The sequence below is a fragment of the Trachemys scripta genome, chromosome 12 (assembly GCF_013100865.1).
Source record: "Trachemys scripta elegans isolate TJP31775 chromosome 12, CAS_Tse_1.0, whole genome shotgun sequence".
In the NCBI taxonomy this organism is placed as follows: domain Eukaryota; kingdom Metazoa; phylum Chordata; order Testudines; family Emydidae; genus Trachemys; species Trachemys scripta.
The window spans coordinates 24,870,032-24,894,076 of NC_048309.1; the positions used below are offsets into that span (position 1 = coordinate 24,870,032).

The window sequence follows — 24,045 nt, forward strand, 5'->3', positions numbered from 1 at the left end:
GCCCAGCACTGGACAAACGCAGGGCAATATCCCACCCCACATGCCTAAGCCTCTGGATTGTTTGTAGCGAGGATCCAGGGGGACAATGCAGTTGGAGTCTGGCGATTGGGTGCTGAGGGCACATGGAAAGTTTCCATTCCCTCACTGGGTGATGTAATCTTCACAAACTACCCAAATGCTTTTCAGTTCACCCTGCATGTACATTTCGTTTTTTCCACAGATGTGGGCTAGGGGCCTGAAATTCCCTGCCCGGGAAACCCTACGGGGGGAAGACACTACAGCGAAGGGTTGCAAGAAGCAAAGAAAACTGGAGGTGTGTGAAAATGCCCCAACCCAAAATGTGGAAGCCGGATCCCCCCCCCCCTTTGTCCTTGTCTTTGCTGCTTGCCCAGCTGTAGCCGCGCTGGGGACAGGCCTGCGGATTGCAGGTCCCATGGACAGCGGCTCCATTTACTGAGGATTAAACCCCAACGCCCGATGGGGGGTGGCCGCTGGTTCTGTTGCACAGGTGCTGTCTTGTTATCTTGTCTTTCCATGTCGGCAGCACGTGTCCGCCGGCCTGGGGCCCCCAGGTGCTACCCCAGGACCGCTCAGCCCTCTCCTCCCTAACAGCTCCCGGGAGAGGCGCTGGAATGGGGAGGGGGCAGGTCTAGCGGCTGCCTGCGGCCAGGGAGCAGGCCAATGACGGGCGTCGGGTGCGGCCTGGGGGCGCTGGTGCCTGCGGAGAGCTGCCCGGGTTCCCAGGCTCCGCCAGCCCCGCTGGCTTTAGCCAAGCAGCGCCGCCCCCACCTGGCTGCGGGAAGGGCGGGGCGAGGTACACCTGCCCTGGCTCTAGGTGGGCTGCCGGAGCCTCTTCCCTTTCCCAGCCGGCGGTGTCCCCCCTCCGCACGGGGGCCGGGTCCGCCCCGCCCCTCCCATTCCTCCCCGCCCCGCTGCCGCTTGCCGAGCGATTTGTCCCGCTGCAGGGCGGGGAAGCGGCTGCGTCGCTGTAGCCCGGCGGAGAGCCTGGGATGCCGCTGCTGAGCCGCTCCCTGCACAGCTTGACTCCGGATCCGCCAGCCAGGTGAGCGGGGCCCTGCACGCCTGGGATCGCAGCCGCCGCCCCAGCCGTTCCGATCCGCGACCCCTCGGTGGCCTGGCTTGCAAACCCAAGGGGTGGGTGTGGGGGCCGTGCGGGGTGTGTGTCTGCCTCCGAGTATCCCCTCTCCTTGCAAAAATAACAGGGAGTCTGGTGGCTTTTGTAGGTGCAGACTAACACGGCTACCCCCGATACTCCTCTCCTTGCAATGTCTGCTCGGTGCCCCCCCCCCCATGTCCTAGGTGCAGCCGCGTCCAGGTGGCCTGCTTGTGATTTCGCCATCGGATTTATACCCCCGTTGCACGTTGCCTGTGCAAAATTCCCCATCTTTTCCCCTCCGAGAGGCCGCTGGAGAGGGGTGTGTTCCTTTCTTCCCCCTCCAGCCTGCCGCTCGCTATTGCAGGCTAAATCTCGGTTTTGAGGGGCGTCCATTTCTGGGGGCACAGATCCGGCCGGCGCGTTCCCTCCTGATCTCCTGGTTTGAAGGCTCAGGTCCCCTCAGACTCCCTGCCTTCCCCCACCCCCGAAATGGTGACTGACATATTTCTCAGAGCTACCGTCTCCCTCCCCCAGATCGCGGGGAATTCTCTAACCGGGAGCGGATCCGCTCAGGTCTGGGCTTGGAGGTGGCGGGCAAGTCACTTGGGAGAGAACAAAATGAAGGGGAGACGCAGTTTGTTCTGGTAGCCGCTAAGCCTCTCATATGCGCACACACACACTCACATTTTGCTCTGTGTCAGAGTGGAGATCAAACTGCAGGCTGGTGTGTGTGTGCATGTTTGGCGCTGTCCTAGGAGGGAGGAGCTGGAGAGAACCTACACTGGGGAAGGAACAAGCATCAGGGATAATCCCATCTGGGGTGGGCTAAACCACAGTCCATAGAAGACTTGGTGCTGAAAGTTTCTGGGCATGGCCAGCTCAAACCTACCTGATTTGGTTTCCTTAGTGACACACCCAGTGGAGCAGGGAGGAAAGGGGAGCGGTGAGCCAGCCAGGAAGGCAGAGAGACCTTTCATGGGGAGTGGCTTTTTTTGGGTATATACTAATATACTAAGCAGGTGATCTGTCAGGGCCCCTCCCCTCTGCCAAGGTCAGATGACTTTGACCTCTCTTCCCCTTCAGAGAGCTGGAAGGCACTGAAATACTAGCAGATCTGCCAGTCTTGAGCAAGACTGGGCCATCACACCCAGATCTCTGCTCCTCCAGTGGCTGTGATATGAATATTCTCTCTGCCACCACCTGTAGTTTTTTTAGATGCCTCTGAATTGGTTTCCTGTAATGTGCACAAAGAGCTTTAAACACTGTTTATTTTCCCACTGCTTTGTACAGGGGTGGGAGTATGTACACATATCGGGGGATAGCAAGACATGATCTCCCCTCCCCCAGTGCATTTGCAGTTGAAACACTGGGGGTTTGATCTTGCAGCAATGAAACAGTTGGGTATGTTTTGCCTTCTTAGATGGGGCAGATTTGGGCCTCAAGGGTCTGATCTCTCTAAGGCTTTGTTATGATCACAGTTGTTGATTTGTTAGAAGAGTTCCCCAGGCACCCGCACCAATTCTTCTACACTAAACTCTGGAGAAGCCAGTGCTCTTTTTGATGTGGATGTCCACAACGGTTAAGGCTACTTTTCCCAGTCTCTGGCAGCTGAGAGGTTAAATAAATCCCCCAGCCAAACAATAAACTGCAAATGGGGGTGAAAAATGTATATGATTCTGGAGCCCCACTGAAAAGTACAAGCCAGGGTGCCTAAGGAATTTAGGATCAGACTCAGATTAGGGAATTCTAGGGGGGAAATCTGACCACAGGAATTCCTCTGAAATTGGAGCTGCTGTTTTGCCCTTAATAATGTTTGATTGCAGGAGTGTTGATGTCAGGAGGATAATACACATTAGAGGAGAGTATGCAGGGATCCAGGAACAACTTGGAATGGGTCCCTGCATATTTCCACGGTTATTTTTGGAATATCGTCAGATGGCAAGAGGTAGGCTCTGGCGGTATAATAAAGCTTCACACTTTCTTAATTGTCTGATTATATGGGAGATTGGGCAAAGGTATGGGACCTTGCGAGTCCCCTTCCTTTACCATTGGTGCATTTACAAGATGGATTATTTCCACCATGGCATTGCTCCCCTCTTGCGTTTCTAATGCTTCCCTCAATATTTGAAATTATGGGCTTTTTCCTGAGCAAAGAACAGATTGAGTGTGCCCTTTAATTGATACAATATGTCATGGAAGTTAGAGATGGAAAAGCTTTATTAGATCATCTAGTGGTTGGTGGGAGCTAGCTCCTTATGGTCCATTCTCTGGACCTTTTACCAGTCTAGTTTCAAACCTCCCCAGAGGAGCGGCTTTCCCCACTTCCTTGGAGAGATTGTTCCATGCTCTAATCAATCTTGCTGTCAAGATGCTTTTCCCTGATCTTCAGCATAAATATTCCTTTTCCTCAATTTTCTCACATTAGATTTGCTTGATGTTTTTTCAGCTTCAAAGCTATAAAGAGCTAGAGATGTGTTAAGTATATTACACCTCTACCCTGATATAACGCTGTCCTCAGGAGCCAAAAAATCTTACCGTGTTCTAGATGAAACCACATTATATGGAACTTGCTTAGAGCCGCCGGAGCACGCAGCCCCTCCCCCCCCCCCCCCCGGAGCGCTGCTCTTCCACGTTATATCCGAATTTGTGTTATATCGGGTCGTGTTATATCGGGGTAGAGATGTATTAGTCTGAGTTATGCCCCATTGGGCTGCCCTAAATGATTGCTCTTTCTCTCTGGTGGCTTTACCCTTCTCAGCTATCTAAGGGAGCTCTAGTCCAGAGTGGCCCCCGGGTTACGCATGTGTTAATGTCCATAGCCACGGTTTTGTGTGTGTGCACGTGTGTATGTACACACACACACACACACACAAATGATGCTTCTATGCCGGATTGAACACGTAAACCTATTTCTTTGTGTTTTGCCTCACTGCAACCCACTGGAGAGCTCTGTACCTGTCAGATCCCATTCCCTCTCGCTGCCTGGGCTGTATGCGTGCTGTAGAGTGACTGTGCATGCAGGGAGTTGTTTTAGTCACTCGCTGTGGTGTTTCTTTGTCTTTTTCAAACTAGATAAGGTTGATCAATGTGTGCTGAGGAGAGACGGGGCAGGCTTATGGGAAAGAGCTAGCACTCGGGAACTTTCTCTGAATAGGAAGGCCTTGATCTCATGTGGTCACTGCACTGGAGCCTGTTTGTTTACATAGGTAACTTCCTGGTGCTAGTGCCCATGCTCTCAAATGAGACCAATGCTTTGTAGACTCTGTCCGATGCCGACTTTGGCCCCCGGCAGCAAGAACAGGGACTGTGCTGCAGGCTCTCAGTGCCAGCTCTTGATTGTAATGTCAGGTGCCAAATTCGCTGTTGACATTCCTACGCCCAAAGCTACCCTTCCCTCTCCCCTCCTTTTGCGCGCGCACACACACACGCGCACTTGCAGAAGATCTCTCTCTCTCTCTCTCTGTCACACACAGGCTTGCAGAAGATCTCTCTCTCACACACACACAACTTGCAGAAGCTCTCATGCATGCCCTGGCTCTCATGCTAGCCCCCATCGGAATGCAAGCTGTGTGTAGCATTACAAATGCCATCTCCCCTATGTCCCCCCAGCGAGGCCTCTTATTTTTGCACCTAGCACAGGCCTCCCCTGTGTCCCTTGCCACTGGAGCCGTTGCTGGTAGTGGGGGCATTTGTCTTTTCTGTTTACAACCAGTGTGTTGTGTTTAGTGCTTTAACAGCAACTTCAGGTGGTAATGGAAGCACGGAATCAGCCATTACCATAAATAGCAAAGCAGCGCTCCTACTCCTTGGGAGTGTGGCAGGAGCACATCTGTCTTGGGGGAAGCTGTGGTTTGACACCGTGGCTCAAGAGGCTGGTGGATTGTGCTGCTTGTCTGTGAATCTGCCATCCATTGGCAGTCATGGCTGAGGTATGATCCTCCCTGTGAGTGCCGTTCTTGATTGCGTGGTGACATTGCAGATCCACTCTGCTGGCCTTCAGGCCAGGGAGAGGAAAATCTCTCTCTTCTGAACCTCTCAAATTTCTCTCTGATTGAGATAATAGCCGTAATATCCCGGGGTGAGCGGAGTAGCAATAACAAACATTTTCTACTCCTCTGTGGATTAAAATAATACTGGCTAGTATTTAGGGTGACCAGATAGCAAGTGTGAAAAATCGAGACGGGGATGGGGGGGTAATAGGTGCCTATATAAGAAAAAGCCCCAAATATTGGGACTGTCCCTATAAAATCAGGACATCTGGTCACCCTACTATTATTCCCAAGCGCTGTGACTTGCATTAGCGTTGCTGCAGTGTGCTGGCCGATTAGGAGGTTTTCAAATGCACCCAGGGTACTGGGACACTGAACTCCCATTTGTGCCTTGTGAAATCTCCTCCTCAAGCTAGAATATGAATTGTTAGGACATTAGTAAGGATGGCTTTGAGGGTAAGGTATTGGACGAGAGCTGGGTTCAGTTCCAAGTTCCCCCACAGGCTCCCTGGAAGGTGGTGTCTCTGTTTCTCCATCTGTACAGTGGTAATATCTCATTGCTCGTGAGGGTCTCGGATGCCCCAGTGATTGGGGTGTGGGGAGTGGGCAGAGCTTAGATGGAAATGCTGTCACTTGTAATATGGCTTTTGGTTTCATAGCAAATCCAAGATGGGAATTGAGCTGGCCTATCTCTCTATATTAGGTTTTATACAGTGCCTGTCACTTTACAATCTAAGCCCTTTCCCCAGTCAAGGAGACATGGGTCAGAGACGATTCCTCAACCCCATCGTATGGGAAGCCTCCCCATGCTCATCTATGCAAACACACACATACACAGTTATCAATATGCTACTCTAATACAACGTCTAAAAATGCGCTCGCCCAGAGAACGTGACAGCTTCGGCTGAGTGGCCTATTGTTCTCGTCGGAGCAGTCAGATGTCTCTGAGTCAGCGGGTTTTCATTGTAGTCACGGAGGGAAAAAAAGAAGTGTAAGACTTTTCGGGGGAAACCTGAACAGCATTTTCAGCGCTGGAAGGAAATAGCTGGGCAGCCCGTGTTGTTCAGGGCTGTGCCTTGCTGGGCAGGGCTGGGGCTGACTCCAGGGGAGGCTGGTAGCTATATCCAGATTATAGGTGATGGGGAGTGATTGCAGGGGATCATTACAATGTTTCACAGTCATGGTGTAAAACCCCACTCACCCGCCCCTTTAAATCCTGAGCTGGGAGCTGTTGCGTTGCCTGAGACCTGAGCGTGCACACACGAGAACACACAATAAAAGGGATCGGCAGCCGGCTCTTCCACCTGGGCTACTGCACCTCTCCTTGCTTTGGCACAGCATCCCCTTGGGAGCGGAGCGGGATGCCAGAGAGCTATACCTCCGAGTGTCTGGCAGCAGGTGTCTCGTCTGCAAGGGTGGAGCATGATACCAGCATCTGTTGTTCTGGTCCCGTCTGTGGGAGTGAAGCATTCCCAGGCACCTGGGAACGCACTATGACGAGCGCTAGGCTGAGCTGTAGTACAGCTGGGACAGGAGCCAAGGCACACTTGCCTTTAGCAGACAGGGAATGTGGGCCAGTGGGTTGAACACAGCTCTGAGAGCCAGTAACTCTAATCCTAGCTCTGACACTGACTTGTTGTAAACGCCTCGTGCCTCAGTTTCACCTTGATATAAAGTGGGGATAATACATGCTCGTGAGGATTAACTGCAGTGTGGCAAACGTTATGGGGTGATCTGGATTAATGCCAGAGAGGATGGGATATGGTGGGCAGAGCCTTGTAACCAGGGCAGATCAAGTGCAATTGTGAGCTCTGGAGAGTTCACTTCTAGCTTTGCTGTTTCATGCTACTATTTCACTTGCCCCATTTGAGCCCCCACCAATGCACAGCCCATCCCTTCGAGGCCACCAGCCTTCTGACCATGAAGGACAAGACTGGATTCTGTCTGGGGCTTATCCATGCCTGGGGCTGCATCTGCAGCTCTTCTTGTCCCTAGGCCTACTTTGGGAATGAGGGACCAGGACTGACCCCCAGGTCCCCCGTGTGGCAATCCAGAGCCCTAGATAAAGGGCACCATGTGTTAAAAACACAAGACAAATGAATGTAAAGTGTCAGCTCCACAAATCTCATCAGGTCAGCAGCTTTACTAGGGCTCTTGGCCTTTCGGCTAAGATGAGATGTGATGGCAGTTTAAATTGGATTTTAAATATCCGATCCATCCATTTTCGGGGCAAGTATCCTGCCCTTGGATGTCAGTAGACTCTACCATGATCCAGCAGGTCTTTGCCATTTCTTGCTGCTCTGCTCCTGTTTCACGGTCTGTTCCCCCAAATTTGTAGGAGAGACGAACACGCTTGGGTATGGTATGGGAGACGGGGTAAAACCTTGGACCACACAGCGTGTAGGGAGGTCTTGCACAAAATGAATTCCAGATCTGAATCAATTGTGATCTTAATCTTTTGCAAAAGTAAACCAACGCCCTCTTTTAACTCACTTCTCTCCCTATCTCCTCCCCCTCCCCTGTATGCTGTCTAGCAGGGGGATCTAGGAGGCATGTGCTGGGATCTCAGTGAGCATCAGACAGGAAGGAAAATACACAGGGTGGAGTTGTCTGTCTCTGCTGCACAAAGGGAATGTTTGTTTGGTTTTTTTCTCCTTTTGAAATTTTAGGAAAATAAGGAGTGCTCAAACAGCATTTTGAAGCTTCAGTAGGGGTTTAAAACACATTCGTAACCCCCCCACTACTCCCCTCCCCCCATTTCACTATGTGCCAGGTGCCATGGTAGCGACAATCAGAGGGTATTTTTAGCTTTGATTCTTTTTGTGTCCAGGGTCTAGAAAGGAGCTGCATATTGACAGGGAGAGAGCAAGCCATTTCATTACATGCCCAAAGGCCGGAAAGCTGAGGGTGCATTTTTAATGACACATCCCTTTGTAATTGACTAATCTTGTTTGTTGCAGTTAGTGCTTGTGGAAAGCATTTCTGGCTTAGACAGAGGCAGTCAGGTGTGCGCCCATGGAGAAGTGTCTAAAGCAAGGAGCGTATGTCAAGACCAGGAGGGAGGCTGGAGCTGGGAAGGGGGAACACAGACTGTTTACTAATCATGCATATCCTGGGGGGTCTTGGAGCCGCTATCCAGGTGGAGTATGAAGGGGCTGGAATACTGAGGGGGGCGTTGCTGGTTTTTCTAGTGATCTGGTTGGGGAAGCAATGAACGAATGAACAATGGAAGTAATTAAATGTTCTAATTAGAAGCACTATTGATCTGGCACTGTTTCTGCTGGCAGGAGCTTTTGTCGATATTGGATAGCATGGGAAGTTGCTGAGCAGTTGTGGGTTTTTTTGTGAATGTTTGTGGTGGTTTGTTTTGCTTTTTCTTTTTCCCAGACAATGGAGGGGTGCTAGTTAGCAGCTGGGTCTCCAAGTGGAAGGGTTGGAGTTTGATTATAATAAACAGCAGCATTACTAGGTACATTGCTGGCAGTAAGGGATGGAATTGAGACAGGCAAAATTTAGGGTGAATATTGGGACGGAGGAAATTTCCAGCCTTTCAGATGGATCCAGCTGTGGAATCATCTTTCAAGGGATGATGTGGCAGCCTCATTTCTTGGGACTCTTAAACTTAGACTGGACAGAACAAAAGAAAACTTGCTATCAGGTGCAATCCTGCCCTGAATGTGGGTGGGTGTTACCTGGATGAGACAGGACTTGCTATATCTTTCCATGTCTAAAGTCTGTGTTGTATAGTGTCTTTCATCCCAAAGCCAAAAAGCACTGTCAAATACCATGGCCCGAGTTCATCCCTGGTGTAGTGTCGCTGAGGTGAGGAATTAATTTGGCACAGCATATAATATGTCTGTATATCTTCCTTGTCTAGGCATATTTTCAGTAATATCTGTCACTTGCTGGTGAAATGCAGCTGACTCTGGGGTGGAACTCATTGTCAAGGCAGCAATGTTAAACAGCAGGTTTATGTAGGAGGAGCAGTGAGGAATATGTCCAGTTGAAACTGCCAAGCGAGTTGTGGGTAGGGCACATGTAACTGCCCAAGTTACAGTTTGGCCAGGACACCACAATTAACACCCTTACTTTTGTGAAAGCTGCATCCTTAATGCCCATTTGGTGGTCTGGACCTCCGTTTTGCTTTTATCTGCGAGATGCTCTCTCTTACAGTGCCAGCTCTGCCTCAGCATTGACTCTGCCTGTCTGAGCACTGTCTGGGGCTGTTCCCTCTGGGCTGGTGAGAGCTGATGTGGTCACACCTGACGTGGGGTGGTTGCAATGGTGACCCTCTCCCAGACCCGGTTGAGCGGTTAATGCTTGGGCAATCTGCCCTCGGGGCGGAGGTGCTGCTCTCTCTCATTTGTGTTGTCCACTCCCATGGCTGATAGAAGGGGAGGTGGCGTAAATCCCTGTCCTCCTGCCTGTGCTTTGCTAAGCTGATAAACATCTACTCCACATTGCACTGGCCAAGATCTGTGAGTCCCTGGGCCTGCTCATGTCCGTTGTATGGCGCCTAGCATTTGCCATGCCACGCAGAGCCCTGCTTCAATTGTTCTCCATCCAGCAGTGACCTATGGCCAGGATTTAAACGGCTGGTCCACCCTCAGCTTGTACACCTCCTTCAGCTAGAGGTGCTGGAACTAGCGGTGCTGCACCCCCTGGCTTGAAGTGGTTTCCATTATATACAGAATTTACAGTTTGGTTCATTGGAACTCAGCACCCCCACTATACAAATTGTTCCAGCCCCCCTGTCTGCAGTTGAGGCAGGCTGGTTATTTGCTAAGGTGCCGTGGCAGTATCTGACACACTCGGATGTTCTCGACAGGCCTGCGAACCCTCGCCTCTGGCCAGGGCTGGCTCCAGGCACCAGCTAAGGAAGCTGGTGCTTGGAGCGGCCAATTCAAAGGGGCGGCACTCCGTTCGGTATCGGGGCGGCACGTCCGAGTCTTCGGGAATTCGGCGGCGGGTCCCTCATTCCCTCTCTTCCTCTTTGAGCTGCCGCCAAAGTGCTGCTGAAGAGGAGGAGAGGGAGTGAATGACCCGCTGCCGAATTCCCGCCGAAGAAGCGGTGCGTTTGAGCTGCCTCCACTCGTCTGTTTTTTGCCGCTTGGGGCGGCAGAAAAGTTGGAGCCAGTCTTGCCTCTGGCTGAGACAGCATGGTGGAGGGCAAGAGCTGAATGGCTGCAGGCATGGGTCTCCCTAGCACCGCTAGCAGCAGTGGTCCAGGGAGCTGCTTGGCAGCAAAGATAGCGAGCAGCCAGCAGGGGGTCTTGTTCCCCAGGTGGCTAAAGTCCTAGGGCAGGTAATGATGTGATCTTAACTGATACAGTGATGCTCACCCAAAGCACTTCCCAAGCTGTCATGCACAGGGATCTCTTAGCTCAGCCAGCCTTCAGGATAACAACTTGACACAGCTGCATAAGGCAGGAAGGGAGGGAAATTTCTGTGCCTAATTGAAGGCACAGGGGAGCTTTGGCTAGCAGAATGCAATGACCTGTGTTATAATGTCGACAGGGCTGTGACTGCCCCATCTCCTGTAGGGAAAGAAGCCAAAGGATCTGGCATGACTGCAATGTTGTGCCACATCCGAAGGGTCAGTGCTATCCCCGTGTGTTGTCTGTCTCTGTCAGGCTCGCCCCACAGCCTTGCAAAGGGATCCAGAAGAATCTACTCTAGGTTTTTCTATCGCACCCTTCACTCTGGTATCAAAGTGCACCGTGATGCACTTTGCTCTATCTCTGCTGAGTCTGAACAAACTGCCTGCCCCTCTCAGGTCATGTCTCAGCCAGGGTGGCTGTCTCGGAGCCTGCCTTCTCTCCACCAGTCCCCGCACCTCTTTGGGGTGAACAGCAGCCCCTTGAAACATCTGATCCTGAGCGGCTGACACAATGATCCTTCTGGATGCATTTGCCTTGCTAAATCAGGATCTGTGCGTTGTCTGCTTGCACTAATGAAAACACCAGGGAGCGCAGGTACGGAGAGGACCCCTCTAGAAAGGAACCCCATTGAAAGCCGTGTGCCTGTCCAATAGATCTTCTTGACCTCTGCACTGAATGCAGGAACTGCTCGCATGCAGGGCTCCTCTAGAAAGGCTAGTTCCCTGACTTTGCACGGCCCTGTGGGGCATCCATGTTCTCTCACTGCTGGAGACACGGCCGAACAGTCTCCCGTGTGTAGCGTTCCTGCTGGGACCCTTCTCTTGGGAGGGACCAGTAACTGATCTAGCAGCTGCGCGCCTGTCCCTTGGTCCAGGCAGTTGTCTTGGGAGGGCAGAGGCCTTTCCTGGTGTCTGTATTTGTGTCTCAAAGGGTGTGTGTGTGTGTGGGAGGGAGAGAGAGAGATGTGGGCATTCGAGACTGGCATTGGAGTTGGGATCAATGAAAAGCTGGACAGGGAATAGGACGCAGTGACTTCTAAAAAAAGAATGGAGTTGGGGGTGGTGGTGAACTCTCTGGCTGCAAGGCCATTGACCCTGACGCTTACGGGAAAGTGGAGAGGCGCTAATGTGTAGGTTCTTTGCCATCCAGAACTACAGTGTGTAGCTCTTGCCAGTATAGGCCTTGATCACTCCCCAAAGCCACGCAGCATGTCCGTGTTGAAGCTGGAAACAATCCAGGTGTCCTTCAATTTCAGTGTCTAACCACTAACCCCAGGAGGCTGGGGGTAGCCCCGAATGGCTGGTCCTTAGCAGTCTGATTGATGAAGAATTTGGGTCACCATGTCTTAACTCTCCTGACCTCTCAAGCAAGAAACCCAGGGTTGGGCCCTCTCAAGATATTGGGAGTGTGGGGTGGCAGGCTCTCGGGGGTAGGAGGAACGGGATGGCACAAAACTGCCCAGCAGGGAGGTGGGATCCAGGGTTCAGTTTTGAAGAGAGCTCCTTAGAAATCCAGTGTTGTCCTGCGTTTCCAATAGCGGGCACCTCCGCCAAGCACAGACAGGAGCCAGAGGTCCCGTTAGATGCAGTGAGGCTGTTGTTGCATGTTAACCCTTTTGCTGCTAGACGCAAATGCTGCCTGTCTTAAATCAGTGAGGATCATCTGCACCCAGCAGCAGAGAAGCAATCGGGGAATTATTTATTTTTTTTTAAAAAAAGAGTGGGGTTGGGGGATGGTGCTTGCTGGCCGGGGAGTAACGCATTGATCTTTTCACTGGAACCAGGAGTTCAAATCCCTGTTCAGGTCACAGCTGATAATGATGTTGATGAGCTCTGAGTCTCGTCCCTGTTGTTCACATCACTAACGCCTGAGCAGCTGAGTGCAGAGGGCGGCGTGTGCTTGCACAGGTCTAAAACAGGAATAGCTGGGCTTGCTGTGGGTCAGGCTGTCACTGTGTCGGCAGAGCCCCACTGGGAGCATCGCGTGCTGGCTGGATGAAGTCAGTGGTGTTCGCTCCACAGCTTTGTGGCATTAAACGCCTGCATCTTCCCTGGGATTCCAAATGAAGGCGGGGGATCGGACTGGCTCCTGAAGGAGCTGGTGTAACTGCCCGGGCATCCTGAGCCAGTGGTTATCCAAGGTACCGAACTGCCTCTCAGAATCATTCATGCCCTCAGGAGGCTGAAGGGACTGGATGGCTAGTACAGTGGGTGCGCTGGCCGAGCTACCATCAGGCTTCTTCAGACCACTCACTCCCCAAAACTGCAGCTGCACTGGTGATAACGTAGCATAAGCCTTGGGGGAGGGGTGGTGGTGGTTCTCAGTTACCACCATATGGCCCAACTCTGCTCAGAGCACAGCTAGACGACAGAGCAGTGTAAACGCCTGAGCCTTCTCCATGCTCTGGCTACTGGTCATGGGAATTATGGGTTTGAAAAAATCCTAGAGTATAAAACAGTCCTGATTTCCCCCCACCCCCCCTCTGACCCAGCCCCCACCTTACTCTAGATGGACACTGGTGTAATTCTGCTGGGCTCCTGATTGCACAGGAGTTGCATTGACACAGAAGCGGAGAAAGGCCTGGGTCACTATTGCCGGAGTTCTATAGTTCTCACTCCCATTCGCTCAGACATTGGGGAATTGAGACTTTCCAGGCTTCTCCTTAGCACCATCAGTGAATTTCTCTCCTTGGAAGCTTGAGTAAAACCGGCACAGCTGTTTTGCGTTTTTTTGTTCTGTATAGAGCCCCATATCCACGCTCAGTTGTGTCCCAACACCCGTAAAGTCCTGCCTCTTCTGACGGGTCATTGACGTGGGGGGAGGAAGGGTTCATCCCCTTTACTGAATGTGCAATTGCATGTGAGTCTACTCACAAATTTTACCTGTGCATATGTTGGAGGCCCATTGGAAAATTAACCCTTTAGTGTAAAAGACCTTTCTTGTGCAAAAGTAGGAGCTATCCCAGGTCTTCCGTAGCATTCCCAAGATGGGCCGCATAAGCTTCTCTCTAGTCTTACTCAGAGCCTGTAATATGTACATCCTGATTTTGTTCTGGTGTGTAGTATAGTTACATGGATGCAAGTGCTCTTCAGACCTTGCAGATCTTTGTCTTCCATAAAATGTAGTTCTTCTCCAAAAAGTGACTCTCTAAAAAATGCTGTTGTAGAACTTGTTTGTTTTCCGAGTGCATTTCATATCAAACACGCTCAGTTCTCCAGTAAAGTACCAGTCCTGCAAACCTCCCTTTGACATTTGCGAGTCCAGCTGGGTTCTTTGTGGCTCATGCATCATCACCTAGAATAAAAACTGCAGACCAAATGTTGGCCTCAGCAACACTTGGGCAACTCTGTTGTCTTCAGTGGGGCTGTACAGGTGAAACTGAGGGGTATAATACAATGGCACTGCACAGATGGCCATGAAATTAGAACTTGGTTAATGATTCACTGTGCAAGCCAGAAAAGTATCCAGTTCACTTTCTCCCAGCAGTGTTGGTTCAGTAAAGACAGGCTTTTATCACTCAGATTAGCAGCTCAGCCTCTGAATACACCGGGAGCAGACCTGCTCAGTTAGAAGGTGCTGTTTCATCTAGACCTGTTTCAGAGTAGAGGGCACATAAATGAACGAATTCTTATAGAATTGAATACAGTGCTCAAGCCACTAAGACACCAGTGAGCTCTCGATGAAATGAGCGATGCTCATTTCGTGTCGCTCTGCAGCATACGTGATTTTGATCATTTTTGAGAAGACACTTTGGATGAGTTCTTTTACTCTCTCTCTATCTCTCTCTCTCCCAGGTTCTGAACGGTGCCTGAACAGAAGTTAAAGAGCCAAGAGCTGCCCTCGGAGACAGGGTGAGTCTGTCCTTGTTGTTAGTGACCCTTTAGTCTCTTTTGTACATTCACACTTTTAGAAGCAAGCAGGTTTTCCGTAGTGCGAAGGGATTCCAATCCTGATTGGTGCCGTATGGGTGCTACTGCAGTGTGAAGAATAATAATAGGCCCTGATGATAAATGACTAGATCTCCAAAACCCACAGGGAGGGAGTACTGGAAATAGAGGTGCAGAATGCTACAAGTCAAATGCAAAGCTCAGAAATGGGGGCTTTTTAGGGTTGTGTGTGTGCTTTTATTCACATTTGGCTATGAACTTGAAAATGGGCTGATTCCTGTGGATGAGGTTATTTTGAGGCTCTGCATTTAAAAACACACAGAAATTCAAACTCTTTTTCTGTGTTTTCAGTGCGAAATTTTGCACAAAGTGAAATTTAGGAAGGCAAAATCGATGCAGCTCAGCAAGAACGTGGCATTAAATTCTGTGAAATGAAACCTTGTCTTTGATTGTTGAGCTGCTTGGAATGTGGATTTCCTGATTTCAGGTCAGGCTGTGTAAGCATGGTTTAGCTCGACCTCTAGTTTTATGTTTATTCTAGGAATGCTGATTGTGCTCTGGGATTGGGAACGGAGCGAGGGAGCAAATGTAGAAACCCGCTCTGTTAAATCACAGGGGTGCCTGAAATGTTTAACCGGTGGGTGATGAGGTGCTTGAGGCAGGTTGTTGGGTTATTATACCTCTTTGTGGATAGCTGCGCAGTTCCCCTGTCTGTTCAAGTGCAATGAATGTATTGTTCAGAGCAGAAATCCTAGCATCACCCAGGGACTCAGAAAGTGAATTTACACACAGTGATCATTTTGGGAGGGCTGTCTATGCTGGTGGAACATGGTGAGGATGCTATTGCAACCCCATGTGATGAGATCCTGGGGAGATACAGGTGAGGTGAGATGGAGAGGGGATGGTATGTACTCAGTCATGTGCCATTCTCAGCCTGTGATTAAATTAGGGGCTTTGAACGCCTCTTTTCCACCCTCTAGAGAAAAAACTCTTCAGAATACTCATTCCTTCATGTCTTTGGACAACATGCAGCCTTTGGTGGGTCCCCCACCAGTCCAGTGCACCAATCCAATGCCAGCTTACAGCTTTCCCTGCCAATCCAGCCCGGCCTCTATTGAGCTGAGGCAGTGGGACTCTGTGGGGTGCAGCTGTGCCCCATGTGCAGCTCCCTCTCTCTGGAGCCTGAAGGCAGGGTTTGAACTGTGTGCTCCCGAGGTGCAGGACTGGTTCGCTGCACATGGGGCCATAGACGCAGCGTTGTCAGAGCAAATTCCTACCAGCACATGACCCAGGCCGGAGAATCCATGTCTTTGAGGAGAGCTATAAGTGGGTCACTGTCATTGATTAAAGTGTAAAGCAAGCATGCCCCTCAGGGCTATGGATTTCTCTCTCTCTGAGCCAAGGCAGCCTGTAAAGTTTTATGAGCAATTTCTGCTCAGTAATTCCAAGCCGCTCATCCTTCAGGAGGGCTGCGTGTGCATCGGTAAGAGTTCAGTACTGTTTGGCAGCTCTGTCTGCCACATGGGGTGCAGTATGTCTGTCTGGCCTGTGCAGCAGGCACCTGTGACCGGGACACGTGGAGGATATACCGAAGAGGTGGAGAATGGGAAGAGACTAGAAAGAGGTGTGCTGAGTCTCATTCAGTCCTTCTGTGTGTTAGGGAGGCAGCATGGTTCAGTGCCTGGGAATCAGAGGCTCTAGGTTCTATTCCCAGCTCTGACACAGATTTGCTATATGGCCTGTATGTGCCTCAGTTTCCTTTTCTGTTGATGTGGATTGTGCCTGCTCACCTTGGCTCTCAGGTCTCCAGAGAAAGGCCTATGCTGAAAGGCCATGCTTTGAACTTGCGCAGGTTACAGCTGACAAGGGACAAGTGGTGTGTGATACAGGAGGTCAGACCTGATGATCACAATGGACCCTTCTGGCTTTGGAACCTGTGAATGGGGAGATCTGTGTGGTTGCCAGCAATAGGTGATGTGCCTCGTCTGTCCTGAGTGAATTCTCTGGAAAGGTACTCGGAAGGGGGAGCTGGGTATAGAAAGAGAGACCCAGATGGACGGACGTGGTGGGGAGAGAGAACAGATGTACACTAGGACCTGGACCCCCAATTCGCGCTCTCACTCACTGATTTGGCACCACGGGGATCGATCCCATGTGTAGATGGGTTTTCTGCTGCCAACATTGTGTGGGTCAGGTTTGCTCTGAGTGGGGTTAGGCCATGTGGGGCTTCCAGAGCCATTGGCCCATCTGCACCAGGCTCTTGAAAGTGCTAACACCGGGGGAGCTGAGCCATTGCGGGCAAGAGAGGGACATTTCCCTAGTGTAGCTGTCTCTCTAGTGCTCTCTCCGGCTTCCTTTAATCCACTTCTTTCCCATACACCAGGTATGACAAGCCCATGAGACTTGCTTATAACATACAGGAGTTGTAAGCCCCCTCCCCCATTCATGTGTGTGACTTTTTTCCCCAGCCCCTGTGTGTATGCGTCTTTTTTTTCTCTCTCCCGCGTCTGTCTACCTTTCTGCTCCCGTGTTGTCTCATACCTGTTCTGCAATTCTGTGTCATTTCTTTTGGTGCATATTCATACATCCCCGTGGCAAGTCCCAGAATGCACTGCACTCTTTCTCTTTCCTCCTTCCCCCCTCACACACTGCATAGCTGAGCATCTCTGAGCTTTGGGAAGGTTACAGGGGAGTTGCCCCCAGTAGAAGAGTAGTAAAAATCAGCTGGAATGAAGAGAGACTTTGATCAGCTTTCTGGCTGACAAAAGATTGCTGTGAGACTCTGATTCTTAACCCTGTCTTTCCCAGTAGACTTAGGAAACTGTCCAGGGCTGTATACAGCCTGCTTAATTTCCCCAGGACTGCTGTAAGCAGGGCCGGCGCAACCCATTAGGTGACCTAGGCAGTCGCCTAGGGCACTAACATTTGGGGGGCGGCGACCACGGCGGCCGGACCTTCTGCCGCCTCTGTCAGGGGTGGGACCTTCCGCCGCCTCTGTCGGGGGGCGGCATTTCAGGGGCGGGACCTTCCACTGCCTAGGGGGGCAAAAAAGCTGGCGGCGCTCCTGGCTGTAAGTGGAAATGTGATACATATTCTATGCCTCTTTTGCTTCAGTCTTCACTAAAATAGTGAATTGTGACCAGACCCTTAACACAATAAATATTAACAACAAGGGGGAAGTAACACAAGCCAAAATAGGGGGAGAACAGATTAAAGAATATTGAGTTAAGTTAGATGTGTTCAATTTGACAGGACTTGATGAAAGGCATCCTAGGGTACCTAAGGAACTAGCTGAAGAAACCTTGGAAGTGTTAATGATTATCTTTGAGAACTCTTGGTGGATGGGTAAGGTCCCAGAGGACTGGAGAAAGGTATGTTCCCCTATCTTTCAAAAGGGGAACAGAGAGGACCTGGGGATTTATAGACCAGTCAGTCTAACTTCAATACCTGGAAAGACACTGGGACAAATTATTAAGCACTCAGTTTGTGAGCACCTAGAGGATACTAGGGTTATAAGGAATAGCCAGCATGGATTTGTCAGGAACAAATCGTGTCAAACAAACCCAATTTCCTTTTTTGACAGGGTTAATGGTCTAGTGCAGGGGTAGGCAACCTATGGCACATGTGTCAAAGTGGCACGGAAGCTGATTTTCAGTGGCACTCACACTGCCCGGGTCCAGGGGGCTCTGCATTTTAATTGAATTTTAAATGAAACTTCTTTAACATTTTAAAAACCTTATTTACTTTACATACAACAATAGTTTAGTTATATATTATAGACTTCTAGAGAGAGACCTTCTAAAAATGTTAAAATGTATGACTGGCACACAAAACCTTAAATTAGAGTGAATAAATGAAGACTCAGCACACTACTTCTGAAAGGTTGCCGACCCCTGGCCTAGTGGATAGGGAGGAAGCAATAGACATGATATAGCTTGATTTTTACTAAGGGTTTTGACACAGTCCCACATGAGATTTTCATAAGCAAATTAGCGAGGTGTGGTCTAAATTAAATTAGTATAAGGTGGTTGCACAACTGGGAGGGTGTATCTAATGGGGTCCCACAGGGGCCAGTCCTGGGTCCAGTTCTAGTCAATAGTTTCATTAACAACTTGGATAATGGATTGGAGAGTACATTTATATAATTTGTGGATGACATGAAGGTGGGGAGGGGTTGCAAGCACTTCGGAGGACAGGATTAGAATTCAACATGACCTGGGCAAATTGGAGAATTGGTCTGAATTCAACAAGATTAAATTCAATAAAGATAAGGGAAAAGTACTTCACTTAAGAAGGAAAAATCAAACGCACATGTAAAAAATGGGGAATAACTGGCTGGCAGTAGTGCTGCTGAAAAAGATCTGGGTGGGGGTTAAGGTGGATCACAAATTGAATACGAGTCAACAGTTTGAAGCAGTTGTGAAAAATACCATTCTGGGGTGTATTAACAGGAATGTTGTATGTAAGATACAAGAGGCAATTGTCCCATTGTACTCAATGTTGGTGATGCCTCAGCTGGAGTACTGTATCCAGTTCTGGGCGTTACACTTTAGGAAAGATATGGACAAACTGGAGAGAGTCCAGAGGAAAGCAACCAAAATGATAAAAGGGTTAGAAAACGTGACCTGTGAGGAAAAAAAATTTGGCATGTTTTAGTGTTGAGAGAAGACGACTGAGGGGGGACCTGATAATAGTCTTTAAGTACGTTAAGGGCTGTTATAAAGAGGATGGGGATCAATTGTTCTCCATGTCCACTAAGCCCATTACTTATTGTCCTACCTTTTAATCTGCAGCGAGGGAGATGTAGGTCAGATATTAGGAAAAGCTGGCTAACTCTAAGGATAGTTAAGCTCTGGAATAGGCTTTCACAGGAGGTTGTGGAATGCTCCTCATTGGAGGGTTTTAAGGGCAGGTTGGACAAACACCTGTCAGGGATGGTCTAGGTTTACTTGGCCCTGCCTCAGCCCAGGGGTCTGGACTAGATGATCTCTGGAGCTCCCTTCCAGCCCTACAATTCTGTGATTGCATGTAGGGGTCCCCATGTGGTCCAAATCCTGCTCAGGGTGGCTCTCTCACATGTTTACAAAAGTATGTGCTAACCACAAGCACCTCCTCAAATGAATCTCTCAGTGGAGACAGTGGAGAAGCAGCCCCCTCCCTGCATGGAGTGTGGAGGACCCTGAGGTGCAGTGACCCCCTGGCAAGGTGTTTGAGAAGAGAGATGGGGCAGAAGGAGGCCTGGGGTGTAGGAGCTAGTGGGGTGGCTCCTGGGTGGTCGTGTTTGGCCCTGTCAGTACTGCCCTTACTCCTGAGTTATAAAACCATGCTGAAGCATGATACTCCCATCGCTTGTGGGTTATTTGATTTGTTACTGTAACACAACAGGGTCTCAGGTGCTAGGCAATGTACAAACACCGGACAAAAAGAGGGTCCCTGCCAAGGAACTTACAATCGAAGTATAAGACTTTCGAAACATCCAATCATAGATTCCAAAGCCGGAAGAGACCACTGTAATCATCTAGTATGACCTCCTGTATAACACAGGCCAGAGACCTGCCCCTAAATAATTCCCAGAGCAGAGCTTTTAGAAAAACAGACACTCTTGATGACAAGCGACTACAGATGGGTACAGACTGACAGGGAGCACAAGGAAACAGTGAGACAGTGTTGGTCACCGTGATGGGCGGTGGTCACAGTCCAGCAGCAGCCTCGCTGTTGCTGAGGTTTATAGGCATCCATGGTGCAGGGGAGTTCAGAGGAGGGGTTTGAAGCAGGATAAGGAGTTAGTTTTGCTGATGTTTACCCGGAGCTCCTCTCAGGTGTGAGAAAGCAGGAATTTGCTTGTTTGAAAACTTAATATGTGGGTGATGGAGGCATCATGGACCAGTCCATTTGCCTAAAGCTCCACCTGCAATTTCAGCTGGATGGAGCATTCCTCTTCACATCCGGTCCCAAACTCCTCCCTTCCATTGCTGGAAGAGGCTAAAGGGCTGCTATGTGCCTCAGGGGAGGGGGAAGCAATTCCCTGGGCAGAGCCTTCTGAGATCCTTGGGGATGGAACACACAGTGCACATGTGAGATCATGGGCTGGATTCAGCCCTGCTTTTATATCATGGGCAGCAGTAGCACAGGTACCCTGCCGCATGGGAGGCCTCTGGCCCACTGTTCTTGTTTGGCTTATTCTAGTGCTCTTGTTTCACATCATCATCATGACGCTCAAAGGGTTCTTGGTGGGTGTATGGCGTCCGTGCCAATGGGTCTCTTCCAGTACGTGGCATTTCTATCCACCGCTGCCTTTCAGCTTTCAAGCTAAACTATAGTCATATATGCAAGTAAATAACTGACTAAAACTCCTGATGGCTTCTATCTATTCCACCATCATTGTGCTACCAGTGGGAATACTCTGAGGGCCACCTCTAGGCTCTTCCCTCCCCTTGCGCAAGGGCAGAGCCACCGCGGTTCCTGTGTGACTCAAACCCTCTCTCTCTCACACGCGTGCGGTGTGTTTGCGTGTTGGTGGGCAGACAGCTGCTGCATTTTCAACAGTTTTGATCTGTTATCGCTTAAAGTGCAGAAGTGGGAACACTGCAGCATCTTTATCTGGACATAGACATTTTTAACATTAGATATCCCAGTGTATTGTGAGAATAATGCAAATCTTTACACTCATGTAAAAAACCCCCAAACCTGGCAGATTAAATTATTTTTCTGGCAAATCCATAAAAAACCCAGCCAGGCTGGTCAAATACCATCCAGGTGGTAACCCTGCTGCAAATACCTGAGGAGCTTTACTCACGTGAATCACCACACAGAGTTCAACAGGATGACTCCCATGACCCTGTCTTAGACCTGTTAGACTCCGCTTGCTCCCCCATCCCATCTCCAGCTGATGTTCTTGGTGAACCCCACAGCAATGCAAACAGGGTGGCTCCCGGGTGCTGTCCGTTTTGTTCTCCAATTAGTAAGATGTTCTCATCGGCACCTCGAGACACGAACGCGGTGATGGTTTTAAGAGAACACACACGTTAAAACAGACCTCATTTGACACCCGTCAACTCAAGGGAGCGCTGAGAAAACCACCACAACACGCACTGCCCCATAGGTGTTCTGGGATTGCAGCTGTGGGAGAAGCACAGAGCCCTGAGGGCCTGCGCTCAGGTCTGGGCAGGTCGAGTGCTTTTTCATTCATCTTTCACTGGGTGGGGTTTCTCTGTCATGGTGAGGTGGGTGGGTGTGCACGTGCTAACGATCTGGGGAAGTTGTAATCGTGTTTAAAAAAGCATCTCAGTGCCTTTGTATAAGGAGCAGAGCAACCTTCCTATCTTGGCAGGTTTATCAGCATGCGGATGAACTGGTTATCTGTCTCTGAGTTTGTTCTACAGCTCGTGCACAGCCAATATAATATCCTATCATTGCATGAATATCAAGTAGGGCTTCCTGTTGCATCCGTATATCACAAGGCAGAGAGAGAAAGGGAAGGACTGTGTCTCCTTGGCAGAGTTTCTCTAAGGTGATGGTTGTGTTCCATTGAGGATGCTGCCTGTGAGGTTACACGGGACGTTAGTTTAGCCTGGGAGGTACCTGTGTACGTAGCACAGCAGATCTCGTAACACAGCGGTACTCAGGCTGTGGCCTGCAGACCGCCGTTGGCTGTGGGTCACTTGCTGGCTGGAACATGGGACTGTCCACATCCCATAAACTCAGGGATGCAAAGCAGATTCCTTTATGATAGTGGAAAAAATAACCACAACAACAAAATAAAAATCAAATAAAAGACAGGGGAAAACCAGGCACAACTCATTCTTCTAAACTGGGTTCCCACGCCCCCTTTACTGCAGTTCCTGTAGATGTTTCCTCCACTACTGCCTGTTCCACTGGCATTCCTCTAACACTCTGATGTTTATATCATGGAGATGGCTCCCAGCCTGCTTTGCTTTTAAATGGATATCACCTTTTCACACTGGTGCCCCATGCTAGCTTTCCTCCTCCTCTCCAGCTGCTATTCCCTTTGCAAGATAGCTACAACCACATTACATACTTTCCTAATCTTTTCCATGTGAGAGACTGTTGGGATTGTCACAGTGGTGACACGTGACCTGAAACAGGGAGAGGAGCTGGCCTGGGCAGTTGCCAAGGGGAGGGAGAAAACTCAATAATGTTTTGTGGTCCAGATTGTTTGAAGCACCCCTTTTCCATGCCTTCCCCCCACTTCTCCCCAATCCCAGCCACCCTGCTCGTCAGACATTCCCTTGGTCCTTAGAGAGGTCTAATCATACCAGCAACTGTATTCCTAGCAACTGTATTCCCTGCCGTCTGGCTCAGCCTATTCCTGAGAGACTTTGTCCTGAGCCTTCTAAGGCTGTTGCTTTGCTGGTCAAGTTTCCCAGAAGCAACTCAGCAACTAAAGTGAACAGTACTTGATAGTGCCATAGACGAGGGGTGGGAAGAATTGTCCAGTGACAAGGGTACTTATCTGGAACTTGGGAGACCTGGGTTCAATTCCCTGCTCTGCCACAAACTTCCTGTGTGGCCTTGGGCCAGTCACTTAGTTGCTCTGTTCCTCAGTTTCCCTATCTCACAGAGGTGTTAAAGATTGAGATGCTTACATGCTATGGGAATGAGGGCCAGATAAGTCTATTTTATTCATTCACAGGAAATCAGTCTTTCAAATGTTTGTCCACTTGTGGTCTTCAGAGATATCATAGGAGTGGAGTAGGAGGGGGTCACCCTGATGTCCTGGCCAAATTACAGCACATCTTATATTCTGCATCCCTAAAATTCCCATTGGATCCAGTATTCTTCACTCTAAACTATTACATGGTGTTGCTGTGTCCTGTCAAACAGCTGCTGTGCCCACCCCAGAGGTGACTGCATTCCGCTGGGGATTAGAATGGTTCCTATGTGTGATTCAGAAAGGGCTTTTGGATGAGGGGTGCTGTCTATAACATTTTTTTTTTCATAAGCTCTTCTCTCTGAGGCCTTGCCCTAATGTGGGGGCAGCGCTTGGGTCAGGGCAGCGCGTGTAGCCCCCTGACTGCCCCTACGCCTAGGAGCCGGAGGGGGGACATGCCACTGCTTCGGGAGCCGCGTGGAGCCAGGGCAGGCATGGAGCCTGCCTTAGCCCCGCTGCGCTGCCGACCGGACTGTTAAAGGCCTGGTCAGCAACACTGCCCGGAGCCACCAGGGTCCCCTTTCGACCGGGTGTTCCGACCCAAGGATTTGAATCGACCCAAACAAAAGCCCAGTGAGCTCCTGATAGGCCCTGCCTTAGATCTTTCTCCTTCGGACCCAGCCCTGATGCAGTCCCTGCTACGCAGCAGTGCCACCTTTGGGACAGCAAATTGGAAGGGCCTATCCCGCTGGAATAGGCAGGGAGTTCTCAAAGCTGCCTGCTTTCTGCTTGCACCAGCAGAAGGCACAGAAGGCGCTAACAGGTGCGGACGAGTGCTACAGTGGCGTCGGCTAGGCCCTATGCAAGGTGGCTTCTGCAGGTGTGAACTCCACTCCTCCCTGCTCTGCCTCTCTGGGGCCTGGGCTGCTGAAATCTCCACCTGGGGCCTCGCAAACAGCAGCCGAAAACTGAAAAACTACAAGTGGTCAAGCAGAAAGTTTAGTTTTAGTGAAAACTTGCCCCAACCGAGTCGCAAAAGACTGAACATGGCCATTTGGTG

General features: G+C 50.2%; 1 protein-coding gene across 7 annotated transcripts in view; it reads left to right on the forward strand.

Moving 5' to 3' along the window:
• The first annotated feature begins 931 nt into the window (after positions 1-931).
• Positions 932-24,045, forward strand: part of EPB41L1 (erythrocyte membrane protein band 4.1 like 1) — a 151,231-nt gene continuing 128,117 nt past the window's right edge. For all 7 annotated transcript variants that reach the window (XM_034788046.1, XM_034788049.1, XM_034788047.1 and 4 more), the window contains exons 1-2: positions 932-1,063; positions 14,282-14,338. The gene's annotated coding sequence lies outside the window, so the exon portion shown is untranslated. The remainder of the gene's footprint in view (positions 1,064-14,281; positions 14,339-24,045) is intronic.